The 17,487-nt window shown below is 37.2% G+C and overlaps 1 protein-coding gene across 2 annotated transcripts in view; it reads right to left on the bottom strand.

Moving 5' to 3' along the window:
- The window catches only part of LOC129020633 (zinc finger protein 254-like), a 72,308-nt gene that overhangs the window by 20,242 nt on the left and 34,579 nt on the right, over positions 1 to 17,487 (bottom strand). Inside the window, exon 2 of one of the 2 annotated variants that reach the window (XM_054465216.2) lies at positions 7,281 to 7,376. The exons of the other annotated variant lie outside the window; for it this stretch is intronic. The gene's annotated coding sequence lies outside the window, so the exon portion shown is untranslated. The remainder of the gene's footprint in view (positions 1 to 7,280; positions 7,377 to 17,487) is intronic. 2 annotated transcript variants of the gene reach the window in all.

The following is a 17,487-nucleotide window of genomic DNA, read 5'->3' as shown; positions in this document are numbered from 1 at the left end:
TTCAGCACTAAGTCAAATAGGCTGAAAACCACAGAGTGAAAAAAAAAAAAACAAAAACTATATTTTATGAAAATAGTAACTACAATTTTGTATTAGATATGTTTTAAGTCAAGTGCTAACATGAGACAAACACTGATATTACATACTCATAAAATAGGTTGATTTACCACAAATCTATAATGATTATATCTACCTATCTGTATGTATATGTATATATAACATAAGGTCTCCAAAATATACAAAGACTATATTGACAAAAGTAAAGCAAGAAATACATAGAATATAATTGTAGACATCAAGACCCCATTTTTAATAATAGAAAATTCAGATTAAAAAATCAACAAGAAAACAAAACCTAGACGACATTGTAGAACATATTAATCATTTTGCATATAGAGGAATACCTGAGTGGATAATTTATAAAGAAATAAAGATTGTATGGTTCACAATCCAGCAGACTGTACAAAAAGTGTGTGCCAGCATCTGCTTCTGGTGAGTGTCTCAGCAAGCTTACAATCATGGTTGAAGGCGAAGAGTAACTGTACATGTCACATAATAACAGACAGAGCAAGTATGAGGTGAAGGAGCCAGGTTCTTCTAATAAACCTGCTTTCATTTGAATTAATGGAGTGTAAACATTTTGATTACCAAGAGGATGGTGCCAAGCTATTTATGAAGACTTTGCTTCCATGACCCAAACACCTCCCACCAGGTCCCACATCCAACATTAAGGATTACACTGCAGAATAAGGTTTGGAGAACATGAACATCAAAACTGTGTTACAGACCAACTAGGTTTAACACATGAGTACAAAACTTTCCAGTCAAAAGCAAGAGAATACACAATATTCTTATTTGCACCTGGTGTATTCTGTTATGACACATACTAAGTTTTATTAAATTTAAGAATGCCAGCTGGGTGGTGCAGCTCATGCCTATAATCCCAACACTTAGAGATCAAGGTGGGAGGATCACTTGGAGTTAAAAGTTTGAGGCCAGCCTGGGCAACATAGTGAGACTCTATCCCTAAAATAATCAAAGAATTATTCAGACATGGTACTTTATGTTTGTAGTCCCAACTACATGAGACACTGAGGAGGAAAGATCACTTGAACCTGGTAGGTTGAGGCTGCAGTGAGCCAAAATCATGGCAGTACACTCCGGCCTGGTTGACAGAGTAAGATCCTGTCTCCAAACAAAAACAACAAACACAACAACAACAACAAATAAATTTAAGAAGACCAAAATTATATACTTTGTGTTTTCTGACCAAAACTGAATTAAGCTAGAAATTAAAAGTAAAACTAAAAAAAATCCAAAAATATATGAAAATAAAACACACTCTTCAACATATGTTTGCTCAGGAATCAAAAAATAATAATTTTTCAAAGATGTCAATACAACTTACAGTGCTAGACAAATTCAATACAATCTTCATAAAAATCCCAATAGCAGTTTTTTAAAGAAATATTGTTTAAAATGTTAAAATTTTATTATGACCTCTAGCCAAACACCCATGAAAAAGAACAAAGGTGCATTATAATTTCTGATTTTGAAACATATTAAAAGCAGCAATAACAAACACAATGTGGTACTGACAAAAAGACAGATAAACAGATGAAAGAACAGAGAGCCCAGAAATAACCCTCCTGAATATGGCCAAATAATCTCCCACAAAATTGACATGAGCACACAATAGAAAAAAGATAATTTTAAAACTGAATATCCATACTGAATTATCCATACTGAATATCCATACTGAATTATCCATACTGAATATCAATACTGATAAAATTAAGTTCGATTATTTCCTGAAACCATAAGTGAAAAATCTTTTAATTAGACATAGAAGATAACTTCTTTTTTTTTTTTCGTTTTTATTTTGAAATGGAGTCTTGCTCTGTTGCCCAGGCTGGAATGCAGTGGCACGGTCTCAGCTTGCTGCAACCTCCGCCTTCCAGGTTCAACCAATTCTCCTGCCTCATCTTCCCAAGAAGCTGGGATTACAGGCGCCCGCCACCATGCCTGGCCAATTTTTATATTTTTAGTAGAGATGGGGTTTCATCATGTTGGACAGGCTGGCGCAGTGGCTCACACCTGTAATCCCAGCACGTTGGGAGGCCAAGGTGAGCAGATCACAAGGTCAGGAGTTCCAGACCAGACCGACTAACATGGTGAAACCCCATCTCTACTAAAAATACAAAAATTAGCCGGGTGTGGTGGCACGTGCCTATAATCCCAGCTACTCAGGAGGCTGAGGCAGGAGAATCACTTGAACCTGGGAGGCAGAGGTTGCAGTGAGCTGAGATCATGCCACTGCACTCCAGCCTGGGCAACAGAGTGAGACTCTGTCTCAAAAAAAAAAGAGAAACCCATGTTGATTGTCGGTAGAAAACAAGCAGGCATCCATTATTTTATGTTATAAATGTACTTCTTATAACTAAAAATAAAATTATTATTGAATACAGCAATTCCATTTATGAATCTATATCTAAAATATGCAACATAGGACCTTCAAGACATATTTGATACAATGGAATATTATTCAGCCTTAAAAAAAATCTTAAAAATCTTGTCACATTTAAAGATACACTTTGAAAATATTATGTCAGCTAAAATCAGCCAGTAATGAAATCATAGATATTATTATTTCAATTATGTAAGATATATAAAATAGTCACACTCATAAAAACAGAAAGTGGGAGGGTGTTTGTTAAGGGATGGAGAGAGCATAAAATGAGTAAATATTACTTGATGGATACTGAGTCTTAGTTTTACAAGATATAAAATTTCTAGAAGTCTTTTGCATAACAATGTGAATATAGTTAACATACCTGAAATACACAACTTCTTTTTTTTTTTTTTTTTTTGAGACAGGGTCTCAATCTGTCACCTAAGCTTGAGTGCATGGCACAATTATGGCTCACTGCAGCCTCACAGTCCCAGGCTCATGTAACCCTGCCCCTCATTCTCTCAAGTAGCTGGGACCACAGGTACACACAACCCTGCCTGGCTATTTCTTAGAAAAAAAATGTTTGTAGAGAGGGTGTCTCCACATTTTGCCCAGGCTGGTCTCAATCTTTTGGGCTCAAGCAATCCTCCTGTCCTGGCCTCTCAAAATCCTGGTTTTACAGATGTGAGCCACCACCATGCCTGGCCGTGACATGTACATTTAAACAGATTTAAGAAAGTAAATTATATGTTATGTGTTTTTACAACAATTACTTTTTAAAAAACTGAAAAAAATACCAAATTATAAATCTTTTTAAAAATTACCTCCAAATCACAAAGTGTTTGTCTCACACAAAGGAAATACATATTCATCATTAAACACATGACGAAAATCAGACTATTTCCAAGGCTACTCACTTAGACAAGATAAAACCAACATAGAAAATGAGCTAAGAGGTCGGGCACAGTGGCTAATGCCTGCAATCCCAGCACTTTGAGAGGCTGATGTGGGCAGATCACCTGAGGTCAGGAATCCGAGACCAGCCTGACCAACATGGAGAAACCCCGTATCTAATAAAGGAAAATACAAAATTTGCCAGGCCTGGTGGCACATGCCTGTAATCCCAGCTACTTGGGAGGCTGAGGCAGGAGAATTGCTTGAACCCTGGAGGCAGAGGTTGCAGTGAGCTGAGATAGTACATTGCACTCCAGCCTCAGCAACAAGAGCAAAACCCCGTCTCAAAAACAGAAAAAAAAAAAAAAAAAAAAAGAAGAAGAGAAAAAGAGAATGAGCTAAGAAAGAATATATACAAGATAAGCTACAACAAAAATTGGGATCACATTTGCAGATATAAACACACACATATCTGATTGTGATAGACATATGGCCAATTTATCTTTTAATTAAACCCCACATTAACTTAAAGTATAGAAACAGAATTGCCAATTATCTAAAATTATAATACATAAGTAAAACCAAAAACATAATAAATTGATATTAAGAAATTTACAGTAAAAAACCACAATATAGAACTACAAGACAATAATAAATGTTTACTCATAAAATCTGGTTGGCAACATCAATGTACATTAACAAATAATTTGTCTAGATAACTGCAATGTTTGACTGTAACTGTGCATTCCCAGAAGGCAGGCATTTTAAATTACTGGTATCTATGGTATGGCAATAAAATTTCAGAGAAAAGGAAATACAATCATAAACAGGAGATGCTAATGAGAAATTTTTAATAGATAAGCATTTAAAAGAAACTAGTGTCAATTTTTGTTTTAAATGTTTGCTATTTTTACACAAAATAAAACTACTGTAATCCAAATTTAGAAGCAAATAATACCTTACATTGCTAAATTATACATATATTTGGCAGAATATGGTTAGAGTCTCATATATAAAACAAATAAACTATGTTACTATTTAGATATAGGCTGACAAAAGTGGTTGAAAATTTTATAATTCCTTTTTGCCTGCCTGCATACTAATTACCTAATTTAATTCAGGTACAACATGTAAATTCTAGAATATTGCCCTAAATGTCTGAATCTAAAATTGCAGACAAATTTAAAGTAGAAAATAGTAAAAGTTTACATGGAGAGTGACATTAACAAGACAAAAAAAAAAAAAGGCACCCTATTTGCTTATCCCCTGACAGCAAGAAAATTTGTCAGCCATTCCTGACGAAAATGCCTTTTTAAGAGAATCACACATCATGGTTTACACCGGTAATGATGGCTACATGATACATTAAAGAATTGCTTGCAGTCAAAATATTAAGACTTGCGTGGGTTATGTAACAAGACCCCATCTCAAAAATAAGTGCCTTTGGCCAGGCACATTGGCTTACACCTGTAATCCCAACACTTTGGGAGGCTGAGGTGGGTGGATCACCTGAGGTCAAAAGTTCAAGACCAGCCTGGCCAACCTGGTGAAACCCAATCTCTACTAGAAACACAAAATTTAGCTGGGTGGTGGCGGGCACCTGTAATCCCAGCTACTCCAGAGGCCGAGGCAGGAGAATCGCTTGAACTCGGGAGCCGGAGGTTGCAGTGAGTCAAGATCGCGCCACTGCATTCATCACTGCACTCCGGTCTGTGTGACAGAGCGAGACTCCGTCTCCAAAAAAAAAAAAAAAAAAAAAAAGTGCCTTTAAGAGAGTTCTGAGATCCAGGAAGGGAGTTGTGAAACTCTGCTAAAGCCCAAGATTGAAGGTAATTCTGTTTAGAAGGCAGGCCCTCATTCAGGTGGCAACTACAGGACTACTGTTGTTGGCTACAGACAAGAAAATGTTCCACCTAACTTGGTTCCAGTGAGAATTTTGAACTTACTCTGTAACCATCCCAAACTCTTCCCAGTCACAGTCTGGGGGAGGTCCTGTCCTTCCAGAGGCCTAGAGGAAGACCCCCATTTATAGCTATGCTGAGAGGCCTGCAGACCTTGGCCTTTACTGTGGTCGCTGAGGCAGTTCCATGACTCATTTCCAGCTCCCTGAGCCACAGTTCATGGCCGGTTCTGCCTACGTAGAAACTCAAAGTGACCTGGGAAAATTCTCTCTTGTACTCAGTGAAAGCCATGCTCATCACATCCTGATATAAAGAACACCATATGCAGACCCGACTGCAGAAACCTGCCCCTGGGTCTGCAATGCACACCAAAGTCCTGAAAGATATTCACTCTATCCAAAAATTAAATGAGAACTACAACTATCCAAGCCTTTTTTTTTTTTTTTTTTTTTTTTTGGAGAGGGAGTCTCGCTCTGTGGCCCAGGCTGGAGTGCAGTGGCACCATCTCGGTTCACTGCAAGCTCCGCCTCCTGGGTTCACGCCATTCTCCTGCCTCAGCCTCCCGAGTAGCTGGGACTACAGGCGCCCACCACCACGACCGGCTAATTTTTTTGTATTTTTAGTAGAGACGGGGTTTCACCATGTTAGCCAGGATGGTCTCGATCTCCTGACCTCGTGATCCACCCGCCTCGGCCTCCCAAAGTGCTGGGATTACAGGCGTGAGCCACCGCACCCGGCCTATCCAAGCCCCTTTTAACAAGACAGCTAAAGGTGGACCCTTGTGCAAACCCAGCAGCCTTAAGACCAAGCTACAACCCCTCTTCACCACAAACCCAGAGGGCATTCTATCACATTGGGGGCCAAACAAAAATTTATTTTTACTTTCTGAAACCAGTTTATAAAATCTTGAAGAGATATTTGCTGCTTTAAATTTACAGACCCCACTGCAAAACAATTTTTTCTTATTGTCAATGCTTCTATTTTAACATAGCACTGAAAGTATGTGGATGAAGAAATAGTCAAAAGAAAAATTTAGTCATTGAAATTGAAGACCAAAAGTAAAACGTTGCTGTTGGTAGATCATGTAATCTTATATATATAAAAAAAACATAAACAGTACATTAAAACTTGTTTAAACTAAAAATATAAAATTAACATACAAGTATAAGTTATGGTTCCATATACTTAAAACAAACGGTCTGATAAAAGAGAAAAAATCTTATTTACAATAGCAATGAAATAATTAATTTTAGAACAAAATTTAAACAAGGAGCTTGTAAATCTTTTAAGTGAAAGATATATCAATGAAAAAAATTAGAAGACACAAATCAATTTAAAAATATTTTATTTCTACTGAAAGAGTAAGTATTGAGAAACTGCCATATTATCCAAAGTGATCTCTAGATTCAATAAACTCCCTGTCAAAATTCCAGTGTTTTTTTTCCACAGTAATGAAAAACACAACCCTAAAATATACATGAAACTACAATAAACTTTGAATAGCCAAAGCAATCTTAAGAAAAAAGAAGAAAGTAGAAGGACATCATACTTTATAACTTCAAACTATATTTCAAAACTATGGTAATGAAAACAGGATGAAATGTGCAGAAAAAATGAACAAGAAAACCAATGAAACAGAAACCACCACTCTTGTGCATTTCAGACGTGATGTAAAAAGAGAACTTAAAAAATAGTTTAACATAGAGTATCTCAAAATTATGGAGATATCTCTCTGTCCACAAAAACAAGAAAAAAGAAGTCAGATTGTGCACTCTTTTTGTATGTCATGAATAGTACTTTAGCTGTCACTGTAAATTTGAAGGAAGAACACTGAAGGGAAATTAGAATTCTTAGAAATTTTATAAACATAAGACAGAAGATGCCCCTATGTGAGAGTATAATTTTTAAAAAATTTCAGGCTTTCCAGAAACTATTTCCTTTTGAACACAGCTTCCCATATCACTTTAAAGACTTGCTTTCTTCTTGATTTGGACCTCTCAACCATGTCGTCTGCTGTATTCACTCTCACCTACCTGGGGGTTCATCCACCATCTCATGTCACTTCATATTCCAGGGCTCTTTTTCTTGCTCCAGATAGGTGATCAGGTCTGGCTTAGAGACAGCAATACCTGTTTTATTAAAAATAACTAATATGAATCTTGCTCATATTCTCCAATTACCAACTTAGTAACGTGCTCAGTAAAGAGGATATAATAGAATATTCTAATAAATTTATCCCAATATACTAATTTATAACAGAAATGTTTAAATATTTAGAAAATACTTTTATTGGTTGGGCGCGGTGGCTCATGCCCGTAAACCCAGCAATTTGGGAGGCTGGGATCACGAGGTCAGGCGTTCGAGACCAGCCTGCCCAAGATGGTGAAAACCTGTCTCTACTAAAAATACAAAAATTAGCTGAATGTGATGATGCGTGCTTGTAATCCCAGCTACTCAGGAAGCTGAGGCAGGAGAATTGCTTGAACCCGGGATGTGGAGGCTGCAGTGAGCTGAGATCATGCCACTGCACTCCAGCCGGGATGACAGAGTGAGGTTCCGTATCAAAAAAAAAAAAAAAAATGGACACATAGATAGATAGATTGACTGAGTATCCACACCTATCCATGTTCAACAGCCAAAGATAACATTTTTAATATTGCAGATCACGAATTCATGGTGAGAATTCTGCATGGCATATAAGAAGCCGTGATGTAGAGAAGGCTGTGATATATAGAAACGAAATATTTTTCAGAGACCCTTGACTATCATAAGCGTTTATAAAAGTAGTTAAAAAAACTCATTAGGGAGAAAAAACACAAGTATAGAAGTAAAGATTTGCAAGTACAAGCACATGGCAATCCAGGAGGCACAGTGGACACAGCTCTTGATGTCAGAAATGTTTAGCTGAAAAAAGGTCATTTTTTTCTCTCTCTCCTCCTCCTCCTCTAGAATTATTTCTCAGATGACATTTTCTGGACTAATTATATCTGCATCTTTAGAATATGCCTTTAAAAATTTGAGCACCACATGTTCATCTCTTACCACCACACCCAAAGGCAGAAAGCCCAAGACAAAAAACTCTACCCATTTCTGTCCTTTATAACAGAAAGGATTTAGGAACCGTAAGTTTCTCTGCAGCTGGGCAAGGTGGCTCATGCCTGTAATCCCGCACTTTGGGAGGCCGAGGTGGGTGGATCACTTGAGGTCAGGAGTTCGAGACCAGCCTGACCAACATGAAGAAACCCCATCTCTATTAAAAATAGAAAATTAGCAGGGCGTGGTGGCACGTGGCACATGCCTGTAATCCCAGCTACTCAGGAGGCTGGGAGAGGAGAATCGCTGGTACGTGGGAGGTGGAGGTTGCAGTGAGCTGAGATTGCACCATTGCACTCCAGCCTGGGCAATAAGAATGAAATTCCATCTTTAAAAAAAAAAAAAAAAGAAAAAATGTATGTGTGTGTGTGTGTGTGTGTATGTGTGTATGTTTTTTATTTTTTTGGTCCTCAGGTTCTCTCCTCTGCTGCAGACACCAGCGGATCACAAGGTCCGCTTGTGATCCCAGACGGGCGGATCACAAGGTCAAGAGATCGAGACCATCCTGGCTAAGACGGTGAAACCCCATCTCTACTAAAAATACAAAAAGTTAGCTGGGTGTGGTGGCGGGCGCCTGTAGTCCCAGCTACTCAGGAGGCTGAGGCAGGAGAACGGCGTGAACCCAGGAGGCGGAGCTTGCAGTGAGCCGAAATGGCGCCACTGCACTCCAGCCTGGGCACAGAGCAAGACTCCGTCTCCAAAAAGAAAAAAAAGAAAAGAAAAATGAGGCACAGCACAGAGTCCCTTATATTCAGCAGTCTTGTCACAACACAAATACTTTTGATACAAATGAAGACAACCATTCTTTAAGTATCATATTATTTGCTGGCTCTTTAAAATTTACAGAGAAAACAGAAAGCAGCAATTTCTGAGTAAGTCTGCATTTAGAAAACAACATGTACACATGTACTAATGCAATGTTTATTAAGCAGGTACTGTGTGCTCAACAAGATGTTACAGAGCACTGTGATGATCCATTATTTAATTCTGATAAAACCCTGTGAGTTTATACTAAGTGTTCAATAATTCCAAGGATTTAGAATAAGAACTCAGCATTTTTATTTCTTCTTCCGTTTATCTGTCACTGATTTTTTTTAAAAATGTATAGAATATAGACAGATGAGAGGGATACAGATAGAGTTTCATATAATTTAGACGAATTTTTGTTGTGTTTATATTTACTATTTTGTGATTTGTGAATCAACTACTATATCTGCAAGGACAGAAAACAAGTTGCTAAATGTAATGTCTCTGCAAACAATGGTTTCAATAAAAAATTTAAAAATTAAGACCCTATAAATCATATTTATATTTTCCATTTATCTGCTTTTGGGTTTCAGAAAATCATGAGCACCAACCCTAAAAAAGCAACAGGATTCATCACCCAAAACTCTGATCTCTTCTAGTTAGTTCTGTGAGACAAGACTTCAGAGTATGGCAACACCTAAATAAGGTCTTCAAAAAGGGTGAATCTGATCAGGGCTGGGGCTGGGTGTAGAGCTAATGTAAAATTCTGTTTTTTATGCCACTGGGGAGTATTTTCAGTTCTGTTTCATTTTTTAAGTGTACCAAAAAAATAAACAAAAACTTAAATCTCAGAGTTTGTATAATTTTTAATCTTTTTAAACCCCACTGCTCTCTCAAGGTTATATCACATACTAATAAGCAATTTAAACAAATCTCTTAAGGTTTTCTAAAGTAGTTTTTTAGAAGATAAATAAGTATTCTTAGCAAGCTAAAAAAATACAAATAATAACTCTTTTGTTTATAAATACATGTTCAGGTGTAGACATCAGAAGTCTCAACAATATAAAGAAAATGGTGCAAATATATCCCATATTTTTGCACATGTCTATTTATTGTACCCACCATATGATGCATAATTAAACCACTTATGCAGTTGATAGTCAAGACTAAAAGTTCTTGCATGGTAGGGACCATGACTGCTTCATCTATTTTTCTAATGACTATATGAAATGGAATCAATTTGTTTATCTGTTTGAGTCTCCAGACCTCCTCCTTGTTTTTCACGCAAGTACCAGGGAACCAGAGAAACTCTCATCTGGGTACCAACCAAAGACATCTCTTGTACGATGGGAGGAACACACACCAGATGATTCATTTCTTTTACACTAAGACAGAAGCAAAATTAACCACTCTTGTCAGCCTGACACAATTCTGTTCTGGAGATTCTCAAATGTCTCAGATGCCTACCTAGGTGATTGTGAGAGCATTTCCAGTGACCCTGGGCTGATGGACCAATAATAAGCCAGCAGGAGAGACTCAGGCTGATTCTAAAAAGAAAATGAAACTATCCTGGTGGAGCTCCAGAACCTGGATCACCTGTCCTGATTAGCCAGCTTTTGGGTATGTAGAAGGACAATAACACTCTATTATCACATTTTCCAGGTAGCTATAGTTGTGCTCAAGTCTCTGGCTACTTTGTGGCCTTGATCTCTCACTCCTAAGATGCTTGTTTACACTTAGAGATTCTGCCATCAGATTCTATTTAAACCTGTAGCCTCTCACATAAAGGTAGCGATGTGAAAAGGTCAAAGAGCCACACTCTCAAAGGAGGGATCTGAAGTGTCTATGTTGACATCTCACAATGCAGAAAATGCTTCCTGTTGGTTTTCTGTACATTCTCAAACTATAGTCTGGTCCTGTTTTGTAAATTCCAGGCACAGACCAGAACTTATGTGCAGATTCTAGATAAAATCAACATCACTTTGCATTTTTGGCTGTTACAGCGAGTACAATCAAAGGAGAAATCTACTCACAGAGGCTGCTCTAGAAAATTCTAAATAATATTTTACCTAAAAAAAAGCTGACACAACATGAATATAAGTAGACAGTTTAATGGGGCCGAGCTTAAGCATTGTAACTTGAGAAGAAATATTCAAGATGCCTGGAATCTACACTGATTAGCAGCAATTACAAGTGGATTTGTGAAGGGAAAAAAAGAAGACAGACAGAGAGTGGAGTGATACAAACTAGTTTGTGAGAAATTCTTATTTGTTTAAATAAATAACTTATTATTGGTTTAACTTATACCTACTTTTGGCAATAGTGAACAGCTTCGAGAGATGAATATATAGTTGAAAGTAGGGAGAAAGACACAATTGTGCTCTTATTTTAATGTCTGAGTTTTATAAGTAAAAAGACTGGCAGACAGGCACAGTGGCTCACGCCTGTAATCCCAACATTTTGGGAGGCCAACGCAAGTGGATCACGAAGTCAAGAGATCGAGACCATACTGGCCAACATGGTGAAGCCCCGTGTCTACTGAAAAAAGTAATACAAAATTAGCCAGGTGTGATGGCACATGCCTGTAATCCCAGCTACTCGGGTGGCTTAGGCAGGAGAATAGCTTGAACCTGGGAGGAGGAGGTTGCAGTGAGCCGAGATCATGCCACTGCACTCCAGCCTGGTGACAGAGCAAGACTCCATCCCCCCCAACCCCCCCTAAAAAAAAAAAGACTTGCATTTCTCAAACGAAACTTTTGTTTTGTTTTTTAATTTATAGACCTAGATTTAGAATTTGGAGCTGCAGATTTAGGTCCTGGATGGGTGGAGTAGCAGCAGGTGTTACCTGCAATTGTGAGCATTTTACCAAGAGGAGAGAAAGAGAAGTGGAGATTCTCATGTCTCCATGTCTACTCAATGCACATTTGTTACACTGATTGGGTTTCTGGGCTCCATGGTCTCTGAATTAGTTTCAGGTCTGAAGATACAAGAGTCATTGAAAGAAGTAAAATGGTTAATATCTGCCCTATAAAGTTTGTAGAAATCTAGGCCAGGCGAGGTGCCTCACACCTGTAATCCCAGCACTTTGGGGGGCTAAGGTGGGCGGATCACCTGAGGTCAGGAGTTCAAGACCAGCCTGACCAATATGGAAAAACCCTGTCTCTACTAAAAATACAAAATTAGCCAGGCTTGGTGATGCATGCCTGTAATCCCAGCTACTCGGGAGGCTGAGGCAGGAGAATTACTTAAACCCAGGAGGTGGAGGCTGCAGTGAGCTGAGATTGTGCCACTGCACTTCAGCCTGGGTAACAAGAGCGAAATTCCATCTAAGAAAAAAAAAAAGTTTGTAGAAATCTGCTCTAGCCTCTCTAGAAGTGACTGTGGAGGACTATAGATACCAAATAGGCAGAGACACAATTCTGCCTGCATATTTAGATAAGAGCATGCACTTTACAGCATAATTGTGAGTTGGCTGGAAGCCTGAGAGGGAAAGTCCCCTCTAGAGTAAAGCTTGGTTGGCACCTTATTTGTTTATATTATGTCTAGTAATTCTAGGAAATACAATTTAAAAAAAATTTTCTTCAGCCCCAGAGAAACCACAATAATAGAAAAGACAGAGGTTGGGCATGGTGGCTTACACCAGTAATCGCAGCTTTGGGAGGCCAAGGCAGGTCGATCATGAAATCAGGAGATAGAGACCATCCTGGCTAACACGGTGAAACCCTGCCTCTACTAAAATAAAAAAAGATAAAAAAAGAAAAAAGCCAGGCGTAGTGGCATGCGCCTGTAATCCCAGCTACTTGGGAGGTTGAGGCAGGAGAATCACTTGAACCTGACAGGCAGAGGTTGCAAAGAGCTGAGATCACACCACTGCACTCCAGCCTGGGCAACACAGCAAGACTCTGTCTCAAAAAAAAAAAAAAAAAGAAAAAGAAAACTCATTACACAATTAAATCTGAATATCACATGTATTACAGTCAGTCTGCTTAAGAGATTGAAAAGACATAAAGATGGTTACCATAAATAGTTCACAAGTAGAAGAATTCACAGCACCATGTCATACATAGTTCATCCTAAATTCACCTGGTCATTTGGGAGGTCATCCATGTATGCTAATTGGTTATATTCAATGACAAAATAAGTTTTTCACATCTTCATGACAGAAGATAGTTCTGCAACTTGAAGCCAGCTGCCTGCTGAAGGAAGACTTTCATTCTTCTACAAAAGTGGTTGAATAGGGTGCTATCTTTTTGGCTACTTGCATTTTAAAGCAGTACCTCTCTCCTCCCTGAGGACGGGGTTACAGTACTCCAGCTTCCCTTCTTCTAGTGGCCAGTGTCCTCTTTTGTTTCCTACCATCTGCCACTGCGGTACAGCCCACAGCACAGGGCTCACAGCTGGCAGCTCACATCATAGGTGAACGCCAATTGCCACAGCAGCACTTTAGTGTCACATCAAAGAGTGAAGCCTGAGCTTCAGAGAGCCTCCCTGGGTAGAACTGCACCTTCACAATAATGGAAATGAGAGCATTATTGAAGCCACAGTTTCTATTTATAATGGTGACATGGAAAATATACTGCTAGATTTCCAGCATGCATCCAGAGAGACAGCTCCAAGAGTTCTCACTGTGACAGCCACGTCTTTCACAGACATTATGGGATACTAATAGGGCTTCTAAAACAGATACACAAAGCATTCTACAGAAAAACAGCTCTCACTCTGAGAAAGATTATATTGAGAGAAAAAAAAGAAGTTAAAAGCATCTTAAGAAAAAACTGAAATTAGATATAAGATTGATCAAGTTAGCCAGAAAATACTCCTCCAAAAACTATTTCTCTCTAAATACCCAAAGTGCATAGCTACTCTCAGCATGAGAAACATGAGTATTATGAAGAGGTATATTATCAGCAGAATCATAAAATATTTTTTTCTATCTCTGCTGCTCTCTAATTTTCTAGCCATTGAATGCAGAATCTATATTCAAATATATCTGACAACTTCCACCAGCACTTTTTGATAAAAAATTAAAATCTGACTGTGTTAATATAGTGGAATATATGTGAACCTGCAAGGTAGCTAACTTGGAGAGCTACTACAGTTTTTGGGTGGCCACATTATCTGCCTTTATTTGTCCTGTAATAGCAGCATTCCAATTTGTGAAATGAAAGACACTGAAATTATGCTTACTTATAAATATTTCTATTGGTTAAATTAATAAGCATAGCAGACTAATATCTACTGTAACAATTTGGTAGTAAAATTTCTTTGGATATTAGATATAAATATGTAAGTAGGAATAATTTTAACATACTAGTCATAATGTATGTAGGATTTTTAAAAAAATTTCTTTAACTATATTTCAATTGAAAAACTTTACATTTCAAAAGTATGAATCACAATATTAAAATAATTAAGGAATTCATTCAAAGTAGACATTGTGGCTTTATATTCACACTATTGTAAAAAATACTATTAAATGTATATGAATGCAGGTAGTCTAACAACACCACACATAACTATGCTAATTGTACTAAAGTAATAAATAGAAACCAAGGTATGACAACATACTCCACTGTTCAGTCTATAAACTGAACTATCTTTGCTTTTGTAGTTAAGTACTTCAGCCTGTAAATAATCACATTGGAGAAACAGGTTTCTGTCAATCAAATTACTCAATATCTTTTAGTCCTTATAATTCTGTTTTGCTAAATTTAATCCTATTTTTATGCTAAACTTTTGTGTGCTCTTGAAATGAGTTTTACTGTGAACAAATTTGTGTCAACCTTAAAAGACTAAAAATAATAAGAATAACCTTTTGCCAAAGCAAAAACAAAGCAATTAATCTCAGGTCCCAGATAAAGACAATCATGAGTAAAAAAAAAATAAATATATAACAAAGATTTATTTAGCTGTTAATATGATTTACATATATTGCAAAAAAAGGAGATAAAAATCTACACATAATCTGTTTTAAGAAAAGAGATTTTAGTAAGATATTTTCTCTTATTTTTATGTGAACTAATTAAGCCTCTTATTTCTAATTTATATTTTCTTTTACAACAGCCAGGTCTCTAAACATGTTCTTGAACTCCTGGACATCTAAATTTTGCACATTGTGGACACAGGAAAGAATGTTTACGGAAGAAAAAGCAGAAAAGAGAAAGGTGTTATATAAAATTCATGGGTTCATACGAATAAAGCAAGTTCTTAGAGACCTATGAAGAGATTTAGATTCTGACACAATAATAGTGGGAGACTATAACATCCCACAGGCACTAATAGACAGATAACTGAAGAAGAAAATTAACAAAACATTAGGACCTAAACTCAACAGGTGACCAAATAGTCTTAATAGACATCTACAGAACTCTTCAGCTTGACAAAAACATAATTCAACAAAAAGAAAACAACTTGAAACCATACAATTATATAAAAATTAAACAACCTGCACTTGAATAACTTCTTGATAAATAATGAAATTAAGGCAAAAACCAAGAAGTTCTTTTAAACGAATAAGAACAAAAAAAACAGGCCAGGGCTGGGCATGGTGGCTCATTCCTGTAATCCCAGCACTTTGGGAGGCCAAGGCAGGCGGATCATGAGGTCAAGAGTTTGAGACCAGCCTGGCCAAGATGGTGAAACCCCATCTCTACTAAAAATACAAAAATTAGCCCGTCATGGTGGCACACGCCTATAATCCTAGCTACTTGGGAGGCTGAGGCCAGAGAGTCGCTTGAACCCGGAAGGCGGTGGTTGCAGTGAGCTGAGATCGTGCCATTGCACTTGGCCTGGGCAGCAAGAGTGAAAATCCATCTCAAAAAAATAAATAAACAAATAAAAATAAAAATAAAAAACCAACACATCAGAATATCTGCAATACTGCTAAAGTGGTGTTAAAAGGGAAATTTATAGCATTTAATGCTCAAAAAGTTTGAAAGATCTTCATTTGACAACCTGACATCATAAATAAAAGAATGAAAGAAGCAAGAGCAAATCAATCCCTAAGCTAGCAGCAGACACAAATAACCAAAATCAGTATCAAAAAATCCAGGAATTAAGTCTATGAAAAAAAACAATAAGATAAACCACTAGCTAGATTAATGAAGGAAGAAGGGATGATCCAAATAAACACAATTAGAAATAACAAGAGACATTACTATTGACCCCCAAAAATATATTTGTCTACTATGAATACCTCTGTGCACACAAACAAGAAAATCTAGAAAAAATGAAAATATTATTGAACAAATACATCCTTCCAAGAATGAACAAAAAAGAAATCAAAGCCCTAAATAGATGAGTAAGAAGCTCAAAAATTGAATTAGTAATAAAGAGCCAACCAACCAAATAAAGCCAAGGACCAGAAGGATTCACGGCTGTGTACAAAAAAATGCTGGTATTATTTCTACTGAAACTGTTTTAAGAAATTAAGAAAAAGTAACTTTTCTCTAACTTATTATAGAAGAACAGCATTATTCTGATACCAAAACCTGGCTGAGATTAAAAAAAAAAAAAAATTCAGGCCAATATCTTTCAACATTCATGCAAAAATCCTCAACAAAATACTGACAAACCAAATTTAGCAGCATATCAAAAAAGCTAACCCACTACGATCAAGTAGAATTTATTTTGGGAATGCAAGGTTGGTTCAACATACACAAATCAAATCAATAAATGTGATTCATCACATAAACAGAACTAAAGACAGAAACTGCAAGATTACCTCAATAGATGCTGAAAAGGCTTTTGATAAAATATAACATCTTTTATGTTAAAAACTCAAAAACTAAGGCATTAAAAGTACATACTTTATAATAATAAGTTATTTATGACAAACTCTCAGCCAACATACTGAATGGACAAAACCTGGCAGCAGATGGGTGCAGTGGCTCACACCTGTAATTCCAGCATTTTGGGAGGCCAAGGCAGGTGGATCACCCAAGGTCAGGAGTTTGAGATCAACCTGGCTGACATGGCAAAACCCAATCTCTACTAAAAATACAAAAATTAGCCAGGGGTGCCTGTAATCCCAATTAATTGACAGGCTGTGGAAAGAGAATTGCATAAACCAGAAGGCAGAGGCTGCAGTGAGCCAAGATTGTGCCACTGCAATCCAGCCTGGGAGACAAAGGGAGACTCTATCTCAAAAATAAAGGAAAAAAAAAGCTTGAAGCATTCCTCCTCAAAAATTGGCACAAGGCAAAGATGCATTCTCTCAACACTTCCATTCAACATAAAATTGGAATTCCTGGTCAGAGCAATCAGGCAAAAGATAACAATAAAAGGAACTTAAACAGAGAGGAAGTCAAGCTATCCCTTTTTGCAGATAACATAACTCTATGTCTGGAAAACTGTATAGTCTTGGTGGAAAAACTCTTTAAACTTACAAACAACTTCAGT

The sequence above is a fragment of the Pongo pygmaeus genome, chromosome 20 (genome assembly GCF_028885625.2).
Source record: "Pongo pygmaeus isolate AG05252 chromosome 20, NHGRI_mPonPyg2-v2.0_pri, whole genome shotgun sequence".
NCBI classification, from domain to species: domain Eukaryota; kingdom Metazoa; phylum Chordata; class Mammalia; order Primates; family Hominidae; genus Pongo; species Pongo pygmaeus.
The sequence above is the reverse complement of the archived record's forward strand: the minus strand, read 5'-3'. Positions and strand labels throughout refer to the sequence as shown.